The sequence below is a fragment of the Hippocampus comes genome, unplaced genomic scaffold (genome assembly GCF_001891065.2).
Source record: "Hippocampus comes isolate QL1 unplaced genomic scaffold, H_comes_QL1_v1.1 scaffold249, whole genome shotgun sequence".
NCBI lineage: Eukaryota > Metazoa > Chordata > Actinopteri > Syngnathiformes > Syngnathidae > Hippocampus > Hippocampus comes.
Genome location: NW_017805035.1, coordinates 878,441 through 900,514, shown reverse-complemented (window position 1 = coordinate 900,514; position 22,074 = coordinate 878,441). Strand labels below are relative to the sequence as shown.

Genomic DNA, 22,074 nt, shown 5'->3' with positions numbered 1-22,074 from the left:
TCTCCGAAAGATCAGGGAGGAAAAATGGTTTCTTAACACACCCCACACCACAGGGTAATCAGTCAGGATAACCTTAAGAGAGACTGGGGAATTGGGCCTTGGCTGATTTTGATCAAAAAAGAGGAATCAGGTTAAGACCTGATTATTGGTCGATGGCTCTTAACACACTCGACACCACGGGATAATTACTTAGGATTTATCTTTGGAGACATCTGACATTTGGGCCATTGCTGGCTTTGATCAGAAGGGAGGGGAAATGCTTAAACTGGGCTTGATTGTTGGAATGTGTGAAGCCAGCTATACCTTTTCCGTGAAGATCTGGGAGAAAAATGAGTTAGGAAAAAAAAAAAATTGGGCCTCAATTTATTTTGATCAGAATTGGGGAGTCCGGCTCAAAATCAGTCATTGTTCATGTGTGTACCATGCGGTGCATTTGGAAAAAATTGCTGCAAAGAAAAATTTCTCTCAACACACCACAGGATAACTCAAGAGCTGACAATCGGGCCTTTACCGACATTAACCGCAAAGAAGGGGAAAAACTTAAATTCATTTCCGAATGTCACTAACTGTGTGGATGCGGCTTTATGTTCTTTGAGAAGATTGGGGAGGAAAATTGACTCAAGACACCCCCACATCTCAGGATGACGACTCAGTATAGTCTTTAAAGACATCTGACAATAGGGCCATTGCTGACTTTGATTGGAAGAAGAAAAATCGGTCTCAAATTTGCCCCAATTACCTTTTAGTAGCCACTATTTTTCAGTCTACGGAACTTTCTGTGCATTACCCCTCCCTTCCTCCGGAGGCAACAGACAGCAGAACAGTGCTTGCGTGGCATTTTTAAAACGTAAACACGATTTTTGAAGGAGCTGGTTTACATTCTGAGGACACGTCCTAACGAGCAGAACTGTCAACAATTCGAGCTCACGTAGCCGAGCGTCGTGTTTGACGTGCAGACACGGTGCGTGATGTTGGCGTGAGCTTCATGCCAATGCGGCGTGAGTGCAGGGTGCCGTGTGCGTTGGGTGCCTCCGGTGTGCCGGCACGTGCCAGGAGCAGAGTTGGAAGATTTTACGACACGTGTCGACGCCGCTTCGCGAAAACACTTTGACAAGCCGTCTCCTCGCTGTCGCCATCTGCCTCTTTGCCACCGCCAATTTGTCAGAGCACATGCCAGTGAGAGTGGCCGGGCCGTGGGTTCGCTCAGGGGGTGGAGGTGTGGGGGGGAAATCAGGGCATGCACCAAGGCGGTGAGCGAGGTTAACCACAGTTCATCCGCTGTCAAAGCAACGCAAAGACTAAAAACTAAAACATGCTAAAAACAAACATACATGGCCAAGTTCATCTGCAGCAGCAGTGTTTTACCCTTCCCACACACTGTTGACATATTTAAACATTGAAACTTGCTCACATGGTACCCCAAAATAGTGTTTCAAGTGGTTTGTCACTCACAGTTGGTGTTTGCTGTCAAACTGACACAAAACATAAGAGAATTAAACACTTAAGTCCTTGTTGAATGAAAATAAATGTCTTGCAATTTTGACACACCACAGTTAACAACCCTGTCAAATGTGAATGATTTAAAAAAATAAATAAAATAGATGAAATGAGGCTTTATAATCGTACAACACCATAAACAATCTTTGCTTACTGCGGGGAAAAAAAGGATGCGATTTGGTCTCGCAAATTTCTTATACCGAAACAACTCAACATGTTTGAGCCGCAAAAATACAATCGCCAAAAGCCTGCCAGCTAGCGCATTGGCTAACAGACTTTTGGGGCAAAACACAGCTGTTCGCTAAAATTGTAGCACAGAGGCAAAAAGCATTTTTGGGGTGTAGGCGTAGTAGCTAGCTAGCTAACCGTACACTTTTGTGGTAAGAAATAGTCGTAGTAGTAGGAGTACTAACACCAAATACTGTAATGGGGGACTCATGCCAGTCCGCCAAGTACATCACTTTGGTCACCTGTTTTAGCAATCTATGCAGTCCTCAGTCTTTAGCGTGTAATTTCAAACATGTATAAGGTAGTTAGAGAGAAAAAAAAAATCTCAACAGCCACTCCATAACACCAAAATGTTCAACCAAACTATGTCATTTTGTCAAGCAAAAGTCGACAAGCTTAATGCTAACATAATGCGAAAAATGCTTTTGCGATACAAAAAGAAACCGGCATTGGCGCGACGGTAATCATAAGCAACCAATTTAACAGCGACACAGCATACATACATAGCAGGTGCTCACTACATCTAATTGAATAATTTGACATTTACATACATAATATTAGCTATGTAAACAACTTTACAGATTAGTCAATTTAAATGTTTTTTTTTTTTTTTTTTAGTCTGTGAATCCTAACTTGTGAACAAACCTTAGCTCGGGCTGAGCAAGGTAATTAACACTTAGCCGTGTCAAGTATATATCGCGAATGCCTCGTCTCTGTTTGTCTCTCTTAATGAGAGCAAACAATATCCCTGATGAGTAATGGATGAACTAAGCGACACAGCGAGCCTCCTCCAGGTTTTCCAGTTAACACCTGAACAACCAACGGCCGCCTTTGTGCTCACCGTCGCTCACGTTCGGGCACGCTGGTGACGCTCGTGTTCATGCTCACCGGCCGTTCCGACCCTGTTTTCAATTATGTGCCCTGAACTCTGCCTCACACATGCCAAGCCTACTCAGTACATTCCAGTCAAGGCTTAAACCAGCCGCCGGCTTCTATTCACTTTGAGTGACACGTGGGGAGGGGCACCAGCACAGAGAAAGGGGCAACTGTACAATAGTGTGGGATTGGAGGGGCGTTGCGGTGAATAGAGCGCCAAGTCCAGCGTGAAAGCCAAAAACGCGCTTCCGCGCTGCTTTTGCTACAATCTCCTTTTTCCGCCTTCATCCCCTTCTTCCTTCCATCACACCTGTTTTTTTGCTCATGCATCCTTACAACATTGGTCGTGCAGCTTATAACTGCTTTTCTGCCTTCCTTTCTTCTTCCAGACCTGCTTTTGACTTTTTTTCCTTCCTTCCCTCCCTCTCACGCCTGCTTTTAACTTCCTTCCGTCCACACCACCTACATTCCTTAATTCATTACCCGTTACTTCCTTTGCTGGCAACAAATTTTCCGCCTTCCTTCCTCTCCTGCTTCCCTTTCCTTCACCACCTCCTCCTTTCCCGCATAACATTTTTCCCTTTCTTGAAACTACTTCTCCCCTTCCATCACAACTGTTTTAGTAACACGTCCTTCCACCTCAGTCCTGCTTTCTTACTTCTTTCCTGCGCTCCTCCATCAGGTCTTACTCATTCTTTCTACCTTTGCTTAAATGTTTTTTACTTTTCTGCCTTCCTTCTTACCTCCTTTCCTCCCGACACCTTCCCCCCCCTTTCCTTCCTTAAAATGTTTTTTCTGCCTTGCTTCCTTCAAAACCTGCTTATAATCAAGTGGCCTTACATTGCCCCATCTCTCGCTTAAATCTACTTTTCTGATTTCTTTCCTAACCTGGACGTCATTTGTCTTCTCCGTCCTTCCCCCGTAAACATCATTCAGCCTTCCTTCCTTTCTGCCTTCCGTCCGTCCTTCCTTTGCTTCAAATTTCTTTTCTGCATTTCTTCCTTTAGTGCCTGCCCAATGCTTCTTTAGATTCCATTTTGTTCATTCTTGACTTTTTTTTTTTGTTGCCATTGTTCACGCTAGCCATGTTTACCATTGACATGCGGTCGCGCCGCAATGTTTGCCTGAGAGTTTGTGTTTCGAAATTCGACGAAATCTAATCGTATTTCCCCGGCATGCAGAATGCAAACGAAATCAATCACCGATTGCCATCTGTTGAAGATAATGGACATTTCTTGTGTTCTCAATCAAAAGGTGAAAAAGTGAGAATTTGTTTTGCCGGCTTGCTGTGCTGCCAGGTGGAAAATTGATTATTGATTAGCGTTTGGAATGCAGCCAGGATCGCTCAGCTCATGCTGTTGACATTTTGAATTCTGTCGGGCAGCGCCGCTGGCAGAGCCCCGCCATGCATCCACCCATCAATCGACTGATTTATTGTCAATACGGCAGAGACAGCGTTAGCTTACGTTCTAATCAAAGAGTTTCAACGTCAATTTACAGTTGGATTCAAAGAGGTTCAAAGTCATTGAAGCGAGTAAACATCGCGGGTGTCAAAATTCATCTTACAGTCGGGTTGGACGGAGTTAAATTGCCAAAACAGTGAAGTGACAAAAAGGTTTTAAAGAGGTTCGCAATTGAGGTTAGAAACAACAGGTTTAAGGTTGTTCAAAGTGAATTTACAATCAAAAGTTAAAAGACAACCGACAGCGTGGATCAAATGGGCTAAAAAAAAAATCAAAGAATTTTGATGTCATCTGACAGTCGGGCTCAAGGAGGCTGAATTTATCGAAGTTAAAAGTTGACTTATTTATGGTCAGAGTCAAAGAGGTATCAAGTAACTATGCAGTCCAGATAAAAGAGGCTCCAAGTCAACTTCGTCAAGATCAAGGAGGTAAAAAAAAAAAATAACTTCAAGGGTTTGAAGAGGTTAAAACATCAACGAGGTTGAAAACAACAGTAACATTTAAAGACCCTCAAAGTCAACTTACAATTATCTGTGACCTGAAACCGTTGAATCCACACGAGTGCCGAGGGGTGTGCTGGAGCGTATCGCAGCTGTCTAAGTCTAAATTAAATCTTCAATCTCAACTTTTAGTCGGGATCAAAGAGGTGAGACATCAGTGAGGTGAAGAGACAACTTAGAGTGCAGATCAAAGAGAAAAAGGCGACTTACAGTCAAGTTTTAAGAGGGGAAATGTCAGCATTTAAAAATTGATTCCATTGATGAAAATTTTTGTGCCGACCGCTTTTTTTAAGGACGAGTTAGCTGAGTTTTCCCCTGCCTTTCCCCTACAGTCAGACTCAAAGAGACTCAACATCAAAGACGCTCCAAACTCACTCACCGTCAGGTTGGGTTGGATGCAATGACACTGACGGCGTCAAATCTCGCGCTGATGCCTCTCTTGCTGTCTTGAAAGTTCCTAAGAAAGAACAACAACAAAATAAGTGTGAGGACTACACATGACCCGGGTAAGAAGGAAAGACAGTCCCTTCTGAGGTTTGCAGCAAACCGGGGTCTCTTTGAACCCCCCCGCCCCCCTCTCAAAGTCCCCCCACGGGACCTCAGCTGTCACAACACGCCCAAAAACAAAAACAAATTCTGTGATGAAAATACTGCAGTTAAAAGGAATCATTATGTTTAGTTGGGTCTGAACTTGCGCCCACGCACAATTTGTGTTCGCGCGTCGCACACGCCAGATGACCACCATCTTTGCGGTGAGCATACGCCGCCGCCATGCCGTGCCAACGCTATGCCAAGGCTGTGCCCATGCTCGCAAAAACCAACATAGGGCCGGAGAAAATCTGCAACAAGATTTACGCAATGGCCGGAAAAGGCGGGAAAATAAAGTACATTTTGGTGCCGAAGTTGTTCAACGTGCATTTTTTTTTTGTTTTGTAAACAATGCTCAATTGTTTCAAAGTATACATTTTCATCTGACAATGTACATTTTGTGTCATTAAATAGAAACATTGTTTATACTATACAATGGCGTGGTTTCTATTCACTATAGCGTACATTTTGTGTTGTAAAATGTCCTTTTTTTCTCATATTGTACATTAAGTTTTTGGTTCATGGTATGTATTTCGCTTTAAAATGGCCATTTGTGTCACAGTGGATAATTTCAGAAAATTAAATGTGCATTTTTTTTCCCCAATAGCAAATCTATGTTGAGACTGCAGATTTATAGTGTACATTTTTGAAACTACATTTTTTTCTGATCGTGTATTTTTGTGCAGTGATGGACATTTTATTAAACCGCAGGAAATTACCCCGTGGTGTTCACTGATTGATAAGTGACCGATTAAGGCCCGACTGCAAATTGATTTAACAAGCCGATGAAATGCTGCAACAGCTGCAAGCGGATTAGCTAAGAAGACATCACATCCGAGTCAGAGCCAAGAAAAAACAAAACCAAAAGACCAAGGCGATACCCAGCACCGCCCCCCGTCCCCCATTTACAGAACTTCTCGATTGACCTCCAAGCTATCTACAAGATCCACAACACTTTGCCATCTGCACTCGCGCTGCTGGAGATTTCCCATAAGGCCTTGCAGCGCTGGCTGATCGATGGACCCTGGCCGCCGGCCTGGGGGGTGGGAGGGTGGAGGGGTGCTGGAGGCGGGCACTGTCTCCAGGAATTGAGGTATTAATAATGCAGGGTCTGCACCTGTCATAGCTTCCATTAGGACGGGAAAGGAGGGAGGTCCACAGCTGATTGATTAACTGGTTAGATTAATTAGACTCTTTTAGTTGTGTCTGTGTGTGTGCGTGTGTGGGGGGGCTGAAAGTGTGGAGAGGGGTAGTTCAGTAGCGAGATTAACACAACTTGTTTCAAGGCACACATTTTACAAGGGCTGGTCTTTTAATTCAGGTTTATTGATCAGGCTGTTTTTTTTTTAACTTAAGTTCAAAGCGCAATGCAGCTGATGTGCATTGCTTACACTAATAACATGGCTGTGAAGAGAGGGGAGAGTTTAGTTGAGCGACTTTTCCGACTGTTTAAAATGGCGGGACGATTAATCAACATCGGTCAAAATGTAACCGATGTATGAACTTTTTTTTTTGCTGCGCCGATATGTGTTTGTACTGCACTCTGCCTGAGTGTCCGACCCCTCATGCACAAACAGGCCATGTGCAACACCTCCTCCCAAATCACTCAATCGGCATAATGTAACACTACACTTTTGTGCCCTTTGGCAATAAGATTCTTGGAAACAAGCTATGAGGCCACATGATCCAAAAAAGGTCAATTTTGTCGCTTTTGTAGATACGGTTTCCCTCAGAGGGCCGTTATGACTGTAAATAATGGAAAAAGGAACAAAATGATGATTGCAAATTCTCAACAGGATTCATTATATGCACGTGACAATTGAAAATCTGAGGACAGATTTTACCAATTAATTAGATTTTTTTTCCCCCCTATACTTTTTAATCCAAATATGTAAATGATTGTGCCCCGAAAAGCTTTAGATGGTCATAGAAAATGAAGCGGAAAAGCAAGGAAGATTCTGATAGCATTGACTTGGTAATTTTCTAAAGAGAGTTAGCGACATAGCAATTTGACTTTGCAGCAGTGTGGAATATTGATGTTTACCATGACGAACAGCGGGGCTTTCACTCGAAATAATGTCGCATCTTAGGCTGCTTTTTATAGCTGTCACTGCGAGCTCCCTAAATGACCAATTGACTGTTTGATGTCAAGGTCCATCAGTGAGGCTTTTAAAGGCACTTCAACTTCAATAGAGAGGATGGGGGGGGGGGCATCAATTGCTTTGGACACTTAATTCTACTGTCAATCAAGACATTGCAAAGTTCCCAAATACGACATGAAGCACAATCATCACAGTGTCACCATTGGGCTGAATAACGATTAAAAAAAAAATAATAATAAAAAAAGACCTTTAATGGCAATTAAAAAAATAATAATAATTAAAACAACACAAAAAACATTCATGTATTATTATTTTTATTTATATCTCGTGTATATTTCATATTCGCTAGCTTCAACTTTGGAACCCTTCCCCTGCTTTGACACCCTAATCATTGCAATTTAAAACGTAAAACCCCAATCTTTGCTTGAGACCCTAACCCACCGGTGTCAAACTCAAGGCCCGGGGGCCAGATCTGGCCCGCCACATCGTTTGATGTGGCCCGCGGAAGCAAATCAAACATGTTGACTTGTATGATGCTTGCTAAAATTTGCACCAAAAGTTCAAATTCTCATATGTAATATATAAGAGAGCTATTGTAAGTTTTCCTGTTACCAAAACCCTCATGACAGTAACTTAAACTATAGTTGAGTAAACCATTATGCTTGACTTCCTGATATGGTTTCACAGTCATCACGGCCAGCCCTCGACAAAAATGAGTTTGACACCCCTGCCCGAAACCTTGCTTGAAAACTAATCTTTGTTTTAAACCCTCATCTGAAACCCTAAAACTAGGTTCAAAACCCTAATTTGATACCCCAACCATGCCTTGAAAACCTAACATTTGCTTGAAACCTTTACCTTTCATGAAAACCCTAATCCTGGCTTGAAACTTTACTTTGGAACAAGAAACTTGGAACTGGATCACATGCGCAGTCAAACCTTGCTGAGGTAGCGGGGCATGGAAAAGCCCGATAAGCACTAAATATACATTCCATTTGAAAGATTACTGAGCAAACTGATCATCATTTGTTGTATTGACGAAAAGTGAAGTGAAAAGTGAAGGCTCCACTTGGACGAGAAGGGTTAATGAGCTCATTTTCACTGATGTGGATTTGAAATCAAAGATAAACAACTTGAACGTTCCAGACGTGACTCAGTGTGGGCCCCGGTGCCTCTTTTGGGAATGACGACACCTTTCTTTGGGCTCGGGAATCAATTAGCGAGCATTAGCGTCGTGCTTTGTGATGAATGTGAAGCGAGAATATGAAAACGGTCACAAAGAAAATACTGATTGCCACCGTGGTCTCATTTGCCCGTGACAAATCCTGCATGCGACGACAGCAAGAACAACAGGAACGGCAAGAATGTTCTCGCTGTGTCCTTGATTAGGTCCAAATTGACAATAAGTGGCGAGGCGGGCGGGCAGTCGGGCAGGTGGCCTAGGCGAAGGGGGGTAAGGGGGGGAGGAGGCGAGGCGTACACGTACGCGCTCAGCGCTCGCAGACTCCCACACGTGCACACAAATAGACTCGCGTCGGAACAGGAAGCGGCTGTACTTTTGCTGTTTGTCATCCTGAAAGCGCTCTGGAACGTTTCCAAAGTGGGTCACACCACACACACACTCACACAAACGCGCGCACACGCACAGTAATGCAAGCACATTGGAACCTCGGCCCAACCGATACAGATTTTTTTTAAGCAAATGCTGATTCCGATATTTGACAGAATAAAATTCCGATGACCGATTAAACGGCCGATAATTTTTTAAAAATGTATAATGAATAAAATGGGCGGCCCGGTGATCGAGTGGTTAGCGCATCGACCTCACAGTGCAGATCGGGTTCGATTCCAGCTCCGGCCTTCATGTGTGGAATTTGCATGTTCTACCCGTGCCTGCGTGGGTTTTCTGCGGGTACTCCGGTTTCTTCCCACATTCCAATAACATGCATTGCAGGTTAATGGAACACTTTAAATCATCTCCAGGTGTGAGTGTGAGCGCAAATGGTTGTTTGTCTATGTGTGCCCTGCGATTGGCTGACAACCGGTTCAGGGTGTCCCCCCCGCCTAACTACCCAAAGACAGCTGGGATAGGCTCCGGCACGCCCCGCGACCCTTGTGAGGTTTAAGAAGATTAGAAAAGGGATGAATGGACGGGAGAAGATGTTCTCTGCTATAAAACGGCCACAAACAAGCTAAAAGGCTTGTAAAACGCAACAACGCCTGAGCGTTAACTTTCTAAAAGATTTGTTTGGATTACACTGCGTAGCAAATGAAATGGGCCATTAATGTTTCTGTTACACCATTGTGATAAGCACAACAACTCCTTCAGAGTCGCCATGTAGGAATGTGACGAAGAGGAGTCGGGATGAAGACGTGGGCTGGAGCTTCGGGTTCATCGCTGCGACTCCTCCGTGCACCGGGGAGGACGAACATACAAAACAAATGCGGCTTTTGTTGGAGTGGCATTCTCGGGAATGCGTTGGCATAAACAATGCGAGGTTCACAGTCGGACTTGAGAGGGCCGGCGGGAAGGAAGTTCACGGAATTCTTTCCTGGTACATCCGAACCAACAAGGATAATCACCAGTCATCTTTTAAAATATACTCACGGTGATTCTCTCAAAAAAGATGTCAAGTGAGGGACAATCAGTCCAGATTGAAACATTTCTCCTCCCTGGAAAAAGTCAGTCAAAGCCAGATTATCTGATTATTCTGAAAACTGATCATGACGGATTATCCTGTGGTGGGGTGGGGATGTTTTAAGAGTCACGTTCTACTCGTCGATCTGCTCGGAAAATGTCAACGTCAGACCTGTTTCACACTTCGAATGTCTTCTAAATCCACTAAATACCACAACCACTATGATTACGAGTGTCACCACCACAGTTTATACTCTACTACTTCCATCAAAACCACGAATACTACTACTCGTGCCACCAGTGTTTCTACTCCACTTCATTTAGAAAGCACTTTAAAACAAGAGTGCGTTAAACTGTACATAAAGTAAAAATCTGAAGTAAAAAAAAAAAAAACAGACGGTCAAACCACATGCTGAGTCAACAGCTGAAGAAGAAAAATGTGTTTTAAGACAAGTTTTACAGATGGGCAGAGAGGGGACTTGCCTAACATTTCACGGAAGGTCATTCCATAGGGAGAGAACGGCAATGATGAGAAACTAAATGCCCTCTGAGGCTCCGCTTAGTCCTCGGTACCTCCAGTAGCATCTGGTTTGCTGACGTGAGGCCAGAGGCAGGTACGGAGAGGTGGGAGACCTCAGGGAGCTATCGTGGTGCGAGACCATTTCAAGACATATGAAATTATCTTAAAATGAATTCTCAAATGTACAGGGAGGCAGTGAAGGGAAGCTCGGATTGGTGTTATACGCTCCCTCCTACGAGCTCCAGTTAGGAGGCATGCAGCAGCATTTTGGACCAATTGGAGATGCGCGAGGGAGGACTAGCTGACTCCAAAATAAAGGCCTTGTTCATACTGCCAGCAAAAATCAGATTTTTAGCGCATCCAGATTGAACCTGAATGGCTTTCGTGTCGTCTGAACAGTCAAGATATTGAAGTCTCTCGACAGAGGAGGAAATGCTTTGTCGTCGGTGATACAGCAACCTGTCAGATGGGTCAATGACGTGTCCCAGTCTGAACGGGCCCGAATCCCATTTGGACACTTGCTAAAAGCTGTGTGGACAGTCCGCCGTAAACATCAGATGTGAGAAGAAGCTGATTTGAATCGGATATGCCTGCAGTCTGAACGCAGCCCAAGTGCATGAGAGTAATCCAGTCTCGATGTAACAAAGGCACGGTGGATTAGTGTTTCTTCTGCTGCTGTGAAAGGAGAGGCTTTACTTTAGCCAGCTGCCTAAAATGAAAAAAAAAGAGCTGGGTTGAACAGCAGCACCAATTTAAAGCCCAAATTCAATCCTGTTGGCTTCAGATAAAAAAACCAGGGGGCCCAAGTCAACAAGGTGAGAAGTACAAGGGCCACTAGGACCACGACTACTAGTGCTACCACCACCACTTCTCCCCACTACCGTTAGTTGTGTCACTACGATTACGACCACCTTTGCTACCACAACTGCAATTACTACGAGTGCCGCCACCACCACTACAACGGTGACGACAACCACCACTGCTACGAACTCCACCACAACCGTGACTAGTAGCATACCTCCCTCCCTTCCTCCTTTCCTCTGTGGCTCCCACTTTGTTTAACCTTGACCAATCCTTTAACTGCGGACATGTGAACATGTTCGACCTCAAAGCGACTTGCACTTTGTGCAACGCTCCCAATTCTCGCGCACACGCTCCACTCTAACGGCTTCCAACACAAATACAATTTGTTTGGCCTTTGGGTGACACATGAGGCCCAATCAAGACCTGTGGAACACACACGCCCACACACGCATCAGCGCAAACACAAAGCATCTTTGTTTTGCTAATTGTGAAAGTGCAGCACCTTGGCCCACAGTGTAAGATTTGAACAAAGCTCATAAATCATAGAGAAAACACACACACACACACACACACACACAAAACTATTTATACCGACTGTGTGCGTATATCTCAAATATTGAGCTCTATATTTTCACTGGCCACTTCATTAGGTACACTTGGAGAATTTAAGACCACACTTTTATTCATCCATTTATCCATTTTCCGACCCGCTTTATCCTCACAAGGGTCGCGGGGGTGCTGGAGCCTAACTTGAACATTTCGTAAGAAGAGACGTTTATAAGTAGAGGTACCACTGTATATATAAAGAACACACTGACATTGAGTAAGAACAATGACCGCAGCAATAACAGACAAGAAAGTCATATATGACGTCTCAGCAGGGCGGTCAGGGTGACATGGGGGAGCGGGCGCTGAGGGGGTCTGGAGGCAAAGTGCGTGACATTTGTCTCCTGACAAATCAAAGTCAGCAGGCGAGGCCGCGGCGTGGCATCCTTTGGGGTGCGCCGCCATCCGTGTGACAAACGCAGGAGAGCGAGGACACGCCGGTAATCCAGGATTACCAGACTGACGTGTCATTTCCCGTACGACCTGCCTCCTGCAGCAGCCGCGCGTCGGCATAGAGCGCCGCATAATCAGATCCCGTTGGCGTGTCAACGCCAGACGCTCCATCGCACCCCAACCATCTTGTGTGACAATCCATCGCTTCAGACGCCGTCTGTTCCAGTCCCACAGCGTTCATCAGGAAGATTTGATGCATCGTCGAGAGAAAACCACACACATTTACAGTGTGCTTCCGCAGAGGTCAATGTTCACACGTCACATGTTGCCAAGTGCTTCTGTCAATTCCAAATGGGGTAACCTGGCAACATCCTTAGGTTATGTCCACACAAACAGCAGGAGTTACGAATGCCCTCATTTACGCCGCCACTCAAGTAAAGTGGGAAATGAATGGGGTGATGAAGGTCTTGTATGCCCTTGCTTGTGGGCAAGGAGAGCCACAGTGAGCCTTTTTTTTCATTTTTCTCAGTTCATTTCTTTTCGAATGGGGACAAACCATTAATCCCCCAAATACGAAATGAAAACAATCGCAAGGAGCAGGATATAACACTGAAATAATGGGCCAACCTGACTGTGGCTCTTGACATCACCTACTAGGCCACACCCCTTCAAGGGAAAGTCAAATAAAAGCATTTTTCTTTTTAACAACATGTCCGATGTGCTCCCACGAATCTAAATGCGGCATTCTGATTAACATTGCGTTTGTGGAATATGAATGAAGCAGCAAAATCCATCCATTTTTATTCATCTCAGTGGGCGGCCATTTTGTCACTTGCTGTCGACTGGAAGCGAGATCGCAAAGGCCCTAGGTAACCACCAATCACGATATACCCGTTTTCTGGGTTTCAGCCATGATTATTTGAATATTATGGAACCTGAATTACATTACTCACTACAGTTTTCAACAGATAAGTACTAACTGTATCGCAATACATTTTTTAGGTAACCCTGCCTAACCTGGTAATGTAATAATGAGTATAAACATTAGGCCCCTTTCATAATTAATGTCAATATAATGTACATTTAGAAACGATTGTCAACAGAACGACATAACGTGAAGAAATTATTTCAACATCGTGGACAAGGAACAATTTTAAACAGAATGTATTTGCAACAATGGCAACGAGAAAGCCAGCTGAAATTTTTCATTCTTTACCCAGAGATGACAAATGTGTTTTTCTGCGTACAGATTCTTATTTTTTATTTTTTTTTCAAACCCATTGTGAGCAGTCGTCGATCTTTTTGACCCTGGAGCTAGGAAGACATACTTTTGAAAAATATATATCCAATACATGCGGACATGACCTACGGCTGTGTACACAAGGTTTTTGATTTGCTATTGTGGGTCAGCCCGAAATGTTATTTCAAAAGAGGGGTTAGGAGTGAACTACAGGCTCTCCACAGCTCAAGCCCAAGTGAACAAAATGTTCGCAAACTCATTTTGGGGACAAATATTGCTTGGGTTAACGAACAACGCAAAAGTTTACATAATACATGCGCGTTATTATTATTACCTCAGCTACAAATGAAATGACATTTTTTATGGCCAGTGAGCACCAAAGGTTCTCCACCCCAGCTTGAGAGCGTTCTCGCATCTTGAAGAGTGCGAGGAAATGTTCCCATGGCAACTGTCCAAATGATGAAAAACAACTGAAAAGCTTTGTGTCTTTCTGGGCGTATTCTCATGTTTCACATTCACATTTCAAGTTTCAAGAATAAACACTGAGCAATATTTTAAAATGAGTCAGGTCCCGCTCCCTGTGCCAAATATGCGTGTTGAACTCCCTGTCGCGAACACAGTTTGTTTACAAGCACGCCGTCTTGAGTGAGGTGATTTGTCTGATTGGTTTGAGACAGCCATCAGTTCTTCCAAGGGCAACTTGTGTCACCGATACTCTCAACACACACACACACACACACACACACACACACACACACACACACACACACACACACACACACACATATTTACAGATACACTGTCAAGGCTGGTGAGCAAAAAGGCCAATAAATCAGTAGGACATCATAAACGACAGTGATGCATGGGTGCGAGGTTAACAGCCGATTAGCCTACTGTGTGTGATCATACATATCATGTGTGCAGGTCACATAATACTCACACGCAAACACACAATGTTTACTTGGTAATGAGGGCAACAGAGGGTGCCAAAACGTAATTTATTGTCCTTTTCGTTTCACACATCAAAAAAACATGATGTGAACATCTGCTCCAAGATCATTTTGAATGATATTATGATTTGAACACACCTTATTGCCCATTTTAAAATAGAACGTCCTAGATGACGGGATGGATTGATTGATGGCGTTTAATAAGCTTGGTTTTCGTCCGTCCGCCCCACCTTTATCTGATCCCTTTTTGAACAAATCAGACTTGTGTCCTGCCTTTTGCACTACAAAATGTTGAACATATAACAACAGAATATAGTGTTTCATTTTAGTATTTTCAAAAGAATTAGGAATACACAATGTATTTTTTTTCTTCTGTCATTTGAATTGTTAGCCCTCTTGCTAATGAGCCTCCAGACCACTAAGGGGGGGGGGGGGGGGGGTGCAGGAGTAGACATTTGGCTTTCTGCTGCTAGGCTGACAAAGCTAACGCTAATGTTTAAGACACCTGCTCACACTTCGCCCATTAAACTAAATATAGTTGGTTGCTCTTGTCTATTTCTTGTTTTTAACCACAGGCACACCATGCTAATGCTAAACTCATATGTGCTTGCTTGTTACTACACTCGCTTTGTAAGAATCACATTTTTGCTTCATCTGGAATACTAGCTTTTCTGTTACAAATAGATTTGCTTGCTTGTACAGTTCCCTCTTTGTATTAGAATGATTCCTTATTCTCTCATTGTTAACACGAGCACACGATGCTAATGCTAACTGACCTGTGGGCTTAAAAAATGAAAGGATTAATTATTGACCCACCTCTTGTTAATGGCAACACAAGCACATCATTCTAATACTAATGCTAATGCTATGTGGGCTAAAAACAACCGATTCGCCCAATGATCAATGAAGAAAATATCGAATGACGTACAAAGGTGACTAAAATGTGTGCCTCGAACACCCAGTTTCCCACAATGCCCTTCGCCAAGAGAGGGTAAATAGGTCCGCCCAATTGGCATGAGTTAGACCCCTGGCAGCAAGCTTTATTTTTGGGAAAGAAGCAGCCATAGCTTGAGTGCCGCTAATGACTTTCCGAGTTTGCAAGTGTCATTTGTCTGCCTGATTGATGCCAGTGCCATTAGCCTCAAACTCCCTCTGTCATCCATCTTAGCGGCCAGGGTGAACTCAAAGGAGACAAATCGAAAAAAAAAAATTCTGTGGCAGCGGACTCGTTTTTGGTCGCCACCGTGACACCACATCAAAACGACAGCAAACATTGCTAAGCCACAAGCTACTCAACATTCAGGCTGCATATGTTCTTGTTTAGCTTTATGGGTGAAAATAAAAGGCTGTTGTTCTGGCAGGAGAAGATGTTGCAATGTTGATGGCTCGATTTTTTTTTTTTTTGGGGTGGGGGGAATTTGCGCTCTTGCTAATTTGCCTCCATACCACTGGGGGGCATACAAAGCAATTAGCATGCTGACACTCAACTTCAGGCCAAAACATTTTTTCCAGACCTGGGGAAAACAAAGAACCGTCAGATTTTTTTGTTTCTGCGGTCTGTTCTTTGTAATTGACAGCAAACGCAGACAAAAGCTAATGCTCTTGTGAATGCTTCACGAAATTTCCAAATAGAAACATAGTAGCATAATAGCCTGAAGTGATTTTATGAGTCAGAAGTGATATTAACACAGTTTGGGATCATAGTGGGTGTTTTTTTTGCATTCATATTGAAATTATTAAAATAGTCAAGTACAAACCTTTTAGCTACCACATCATTTGGGATTTTATACTGTGTTGCCTCTTTCTATTAGAAAGTCGGCGATCTGAAGAGCTCCCGCTGCTGCTCGTTTTAGTAGTTTGTATTTTTATGGATGACGGAAAAAAAGCAGAAACATAAAACAAAGCCGTTCTTCTGGCTGGAGAAGATGTTGCAATGTTGACGGGTCAGAACGGGTTAAGTCCCGGAGGGCGAGGCCAGATGGAGATGAGGCGAGTGTGAGGTGAGGTAGGCGGTGGGCTTGTCCAAAAGGCCTGGAGGCGGAGGATCAACGGTGAGTCGGAAGCTGAGAAGAACCCCCACTACCACCACCACTACCATCCAACCAGCTATACAACTCACAAAAACAACTCCTGTGTTTGTTTGTTCACTTTCAACGCTCACAGACTTCAAGAATCAAAGTGCGCACCAGTGCGCCTTTTCTGATTGGAGAATATCTCCGAGAATGAATAAGCATCAAATGGTACTGCTCTGAAATGAGGTCAATTTGGCGGATATTGTATTACATGAATGTTTTTTTTTGTGATGGTCCATGGCTAATTGTAAAGGTTTTTGTTACAAATATTTGCAGCATCCTGTTTAGGCGCATTTCTGTCGTGTCAGTTTTACATAATGTCCTGTTTTATTGTAATGGGAAAGAAATTAAAACTTTTTAACAGATTTATTGATGAATAATGAAACCAAAAAAAATAATTAATACCGATAATCGTTCGTTGCAACCCATGTATTTTGATGTAAACATGCCTATGATGTTTTATGAAGACAAGTGGGAAAAAAAATGCACAATGTCTTCTTCCAAGCATTGCCTGTCCAGTTTTATGATTAATTTGTTTTCATTGAGGCCTCTGGATGAAAACCATATGCTGCTCTTCTGGTGACGACGGATGGAGGTGCGTTCACAAAGTTTAACTGATGCGTCACAATTCATCATCTCACTGCATTCATCTCGCCCGGCACAGTTCAAAGTTCACACACACCGCTGTCGAGCGCCTGCCTCTACAAAAGGGAGCAGTGGAATGACGGACGCATCCCAACAGGAATATCTTCACATTATGAGCATTGAACTGTCAACTTCAGCAAAAGCTTCCCATGTGCCTTTTTATTTTTTTTTCTCCAACTTTAGCATACAACATCACACGTCCCAAAGGTGGGATTTCCTACTCGGGCAAACAGACGGCCCGTAGGACGGTAATAAATATACATGCATATGCTCTTCATACATAACATTTGTATGATGTCATAAACTTAAAAAAAAAAAACACAAACTCACTCCTGCTGTACAACGACAAAATTAAAATATTCATCCTTACCATGGTTATTTTATTAGTTGTTAGATGTGGAATAAAGCGGCACGCATATCACATTCAAAGGAAAATTGTGTTGTTTACAAGTAGTTGTGCGCCTTTAGAACCTGCTTTTAACATCACCATACAATGAATTTACATCATCCATCCATCCATTTTCCACTTTATCCTCACAAGGGTCACAGGGGGTGCTGGAGCCTATCCCAGCCATCTTCGGGCAGTAGGCGGGGGGACAGCCTGAACCGGTTGCCAGCCAATCGCAGGGCACACAGAGACAAACAACCAGCCGCGCTCACACTCACACCTTGGGACAATTTAGAGTGTTCAATCAGCCTGCCGTGCATGTTTTTGGGATGTGGGAGGAAACCGGAATACCCGGAGAAAACCCACACAGGCCCGGTGAGAACATGCAAACTCCACACAGAGAGGCCGGAGCCGGGATCGAACCCACGACCTCTGCGCTGTGAGATCGACGTGCTAACCACTGGACATAATCGTACCCCCAAAAACAATTTCTTTGCTCATGACAGCTGGGCTGGGGGAAGATCAGCCATTTCCAGCTACATCTGGACCACACTGCGGGAAAAACTACCATGTCAAAGACAAAAGGTAAGCAGTGCTGCAATGAATTTTGTTAAATTCACAGGTTAGCATTTGCTAATAGTGGAAGATTCGGATTAGAGGCACACATGCTGTCTCTTTTGGCTTCTTGAGCCATTTTTTTGTGGGTCTACTCATTACAGACATGCGTTCCATGGGATGAAGTGGCCACTATTTTGTCAGCAGGCAAGTGAACAACCGATCGGTTTGACGAAATGTACGGTATTTATCCCTGAAAACAGGCCACAAATGACCCCTGGCCTATACTTTGGACAACCTTGCTTTACACAGCCATTCATCAACAATACCGACCATATCATTTGATGGTCAGGCATATAAAAAAAGAGAGCTTAATGCGTGTCGCAATCCAAGTGTGTGCGGTTCATCAGCAGAATAACAAGCACTGCGAGCAAACACGTCTTTATTTACCCCGCCTGCCTGCTCTTGGCACCGTGATGCCCCCCGGCATCATTGACATGCAAGCGCCAGCGGCCCAGCTCGCGGCCACACAACGGCTCCCCTGTGCCCGCGACCACGCTTTTGGAAGACCCGAAGGAGCGACGGTGATGGCCTTCGCGTCGACGCCACACAGCTGACGTGTACCAATTCTTCTCATATGAATCAAGACTGCAGAGATGTAAAAATGTTCCATCGCTTCATTAATATTCCAAAGCTGTTGTCGCTAACAGCTAAATTAGACTATGTAAAAAAAAAAAAAAATGAAGGGGATGAAAAAATTGACTGCAAGCATATTTTCTGCTTCCTGTGCTCATTTAGTTAACCGGTATATGCAAGTATCTCTGCGGGCTGAACAAAGACATTTAAGGCCACTGCTCATATTTAATATTTATCAATTTGCAATATTTTGATCTAGCATGTAACCAACCACGGTGTGTCAAGTGAAACTTGCAGGAGCAAAAACTTTTCACTAATTGCCAATGTGTGGCTTGTTTTGAAGTCACTTCAAGTACTTTCACCGCTACCATACAGCGCACGTCTTTCAAGTAAATTTGGGAGTCAATTGATACGAGATCATTACTTCAGCATGAAGTGGGCCCATGACTTACGAACGTCCCTTTTTCCGAACAATTTGAGTTGTCCTCAATTTTTGTAGAAAAATTCCCTCTATTCACATACTATTTTCGTGTACTTAGTTTTGAGGCTGGAACAGATTAATCACATTTCCATTTTTTTCAATGCGAAAAATTACCTCGATTTATAAACGTTTCGAGTGAAAAACCAACTCACAGGATCAATTAAATTCGGAACTATTTTGTATACTTTTTCGATTGGATAGACTTTTTGTGACATTTGTTTGCTAGGGCGCCGTGAGATTATTTTTTTTTAATTCTTATTTTTTTTTTATTATTATTATTATTATTTTTTTTTTTATGAATGTTAAATAAATTGCAAACATTTCCAAAGAAAATGTTGCAATGCTGTTCATTTTGTGTGATGAACGGCTGCGTTGCGGTTAAGAGACATTTTAAGAATGATTTATGACTTCAACTGAGGACTTGTAACAAACAACATGAAGCAGCGCCGCAGCTTATGCCCATGCTGGCGTAAATTTCCCTTTCTCCCTTTAAAAACAACCTTTGTTTGTAACCATGGAATGTTCATGAGAATAATTCACTCCGCTAGCAGAGATGAATAGCTCTTCATGATGGGACCATCAGACACAACTTCAAGGCCATGCTCGATAAATACACTCATGCGTGACAAACGAGCATTGTTCTAGTATGTGTGGTTCAAATTTGGTAGCGATCGGAAAAAATCCGCAAAAGGACACCTGGAAATGGTCAAGATGGTCCAAAGATGGCCATTTCAAAAGAAAATGGCAGACTTCTTGTCTTTTCGGAATTTTGAGACGTGGGTCTACTCTCAATGGATCATCCTTTTTTTGCCAGGTTGGCATTACAAATGAGAATATACTCTCAATTGCCTTACCTGGATAAACAGAGTATTTGACCAAGATGAAATGGCTGCTTTGCCTTGAACTGAAATTATCAGTCCTCTTTTATATTTTCTGGTGTGGGTTCTTACGATTTTTTTTTTTTTTGTGGGTCGACTCATGGAAAACAGGCCGATTGAATCTTGTGTTGACAAGTGAAACTGTTGGGGGCTTGAAAAAGAAAAAAAAAAGCCGGGGCTTGAAAAAAAAAAAAAAAAGCAACCCCCCCCCCCCCCAAAAAAAAAAAAGTGCTACGAGCCAAACCAACTATTTTTGTAGGCCTGTTCCTGAAAGACAAAGCTACCAAATTTCATGTTGCTAAATCAAGTCACACTGGCTTCAAGGCCTACATAACTAAAAATATGATTGCAGGTAAATGGCCTAAAAATTCCCCCAAAAAGGAAAATCTTTTTTTGTCCATCTACCCTCGATAGATATGTCTTCCAAATGTCACGTTGCTGAATGAAACTGGCTTCACACCATTTTTTTGTGATTATTCGTGGTGGACATGCCTGACAAATTTTGTATTGTCACATGAAAATGGCTTTTGGGGCTGCAATTCCAAACAAAATTGTCAGAAGTGCTTCCAAGCCAAAATGTTAGATTCATACCAATATGGTAGACTTCCTGTGATTTTTTTAAAACACGATTATGACTTTTTTTTTGGGCGTGTCCATTCATGACAAATATTTACAAAGAAAAAAAACCTAACGGTTTTCCTCGCTAGCCAAAAAGTCTGCTTCAAAACAAAACGGACGACTTTGTTTCAGGCATGGCTTTGAGACATTTTTGTGCGTCTAATTATGATTCACTCGTGTGCCGAATTTCATGTTGCTAAGCGAAACCGTCTTCAAGGACTATGGTGTGTTCCAGTGTCCATCAAGAGTAAGCGAGTGAGTAGCAAAATGCTGATGAAGGTGATCGCTCGGTGGCGTGGGCGTGCAGGTCAGGACGGGCGTGACATCATCACTCGCCTCAAAGTCCACGTGGGAGGATGAGGAAGGTCGGTGTGAGCTGCTCCCAGCTCCTCGTTAAGGACGAGGAGGATGAGGAGGAGGAGGAATGATGAAGACTCCCTGCCGGCAGCACAGATCAGAAAGCTCGGCGGAGAAGCGAGGATTTTTTTTTTTTTTTCAGGCGGGAACATCATCAGGAGCATCAAAGAGGAGCAAATGTCACCGGAATTTACCGCCGGAGGGAGGGAGGATCACTGACACCGCCACGACTTGACTTTAGATCAAAAGAAACAACCCTTAAACTCCCTCCCCTTGGCGGCTGCTTCATCTCCTCCGTGCAAAGTGCTGAGTCAGCTTTTGACAAAACAAAACGTGGGCAGCAAAGACATTGCCAACACAGGAATAACCATTTAACACTTAATACCGTTCTCACTTGCATATGTTTATTTCTCGGCCATTTTGGGGGGGCGGGGGGGGGGGTTGAGTAGTTTATAAGCACTAAATGTAGCCAACAAGTTTTACGAAAAGCACGTAAATGAACTTGAAAAAAAAGAGCTTCCTGAGTCACTTAGTTGTGAAACTCTTCTTCGGTGCATGTATGTATTATACTGCCCCCTGGTGGCCAAAGTACACAGATCAGTAGCCAACTGCTATCTTGGCTACCTTGTTTGTCAGGTAACATTCAAAACCAAAAGACAGACATCTTGGAAGCGTTACGGTTCAAAAGCGATCTGGATTTTGTTCGGACATGAGAAGGAGAATGATGTGTGATAGGGAGGCGCGATGGGGGAAAATTAACTTATTGCACCTTGCAGCACAACAACCTCTGTGTCAGATGGCAATAATGGTGCAAAAATCAATAGGATTCTTGATTAGAAAATATGAAAGGGCAGCCCGGGAGAGGCAGAGCAGGTTTGATTGCCTTTCCCGTGTAGTCATTTGCTTTTGGCAAGCGTTTTCTCGTCTCTCCCGTGAGTTCGGCCTGTGATGAATGATTCCACTTTGTCTTTTTTTTCACATCAAAACAAACAGCAATATTGTTGTAGTGTGGTGGGGGAGAACATAGGATGAGGAAAAA

At 43.4% G+C, this 22,074-nt stretch overlaps 1 protein-coding gene across 2 annotated transcripts in view; it reads right to left on the bottom strand.

The window, feature by feature from the left end:
• The window catches only part of sema6cb (semaphorin 6Cb), a 94,722-nt gene that overhangs the window by 40,146 nt on the left and 32,502 nt on the right, over window positions 1–22,074 (bottom strand). For both annotated transcript variants that reach the window (XM_019863786.1, XM_019863787.1), the window contains exon 3: window positions 4,944–5,021. The gene's annotated coding sequence lies outside the window, so the exon portion shown is untranslated. The remainder of the gene's footprint in view (window positions 1–4,943; window positions 5,022–22,074) is intronic.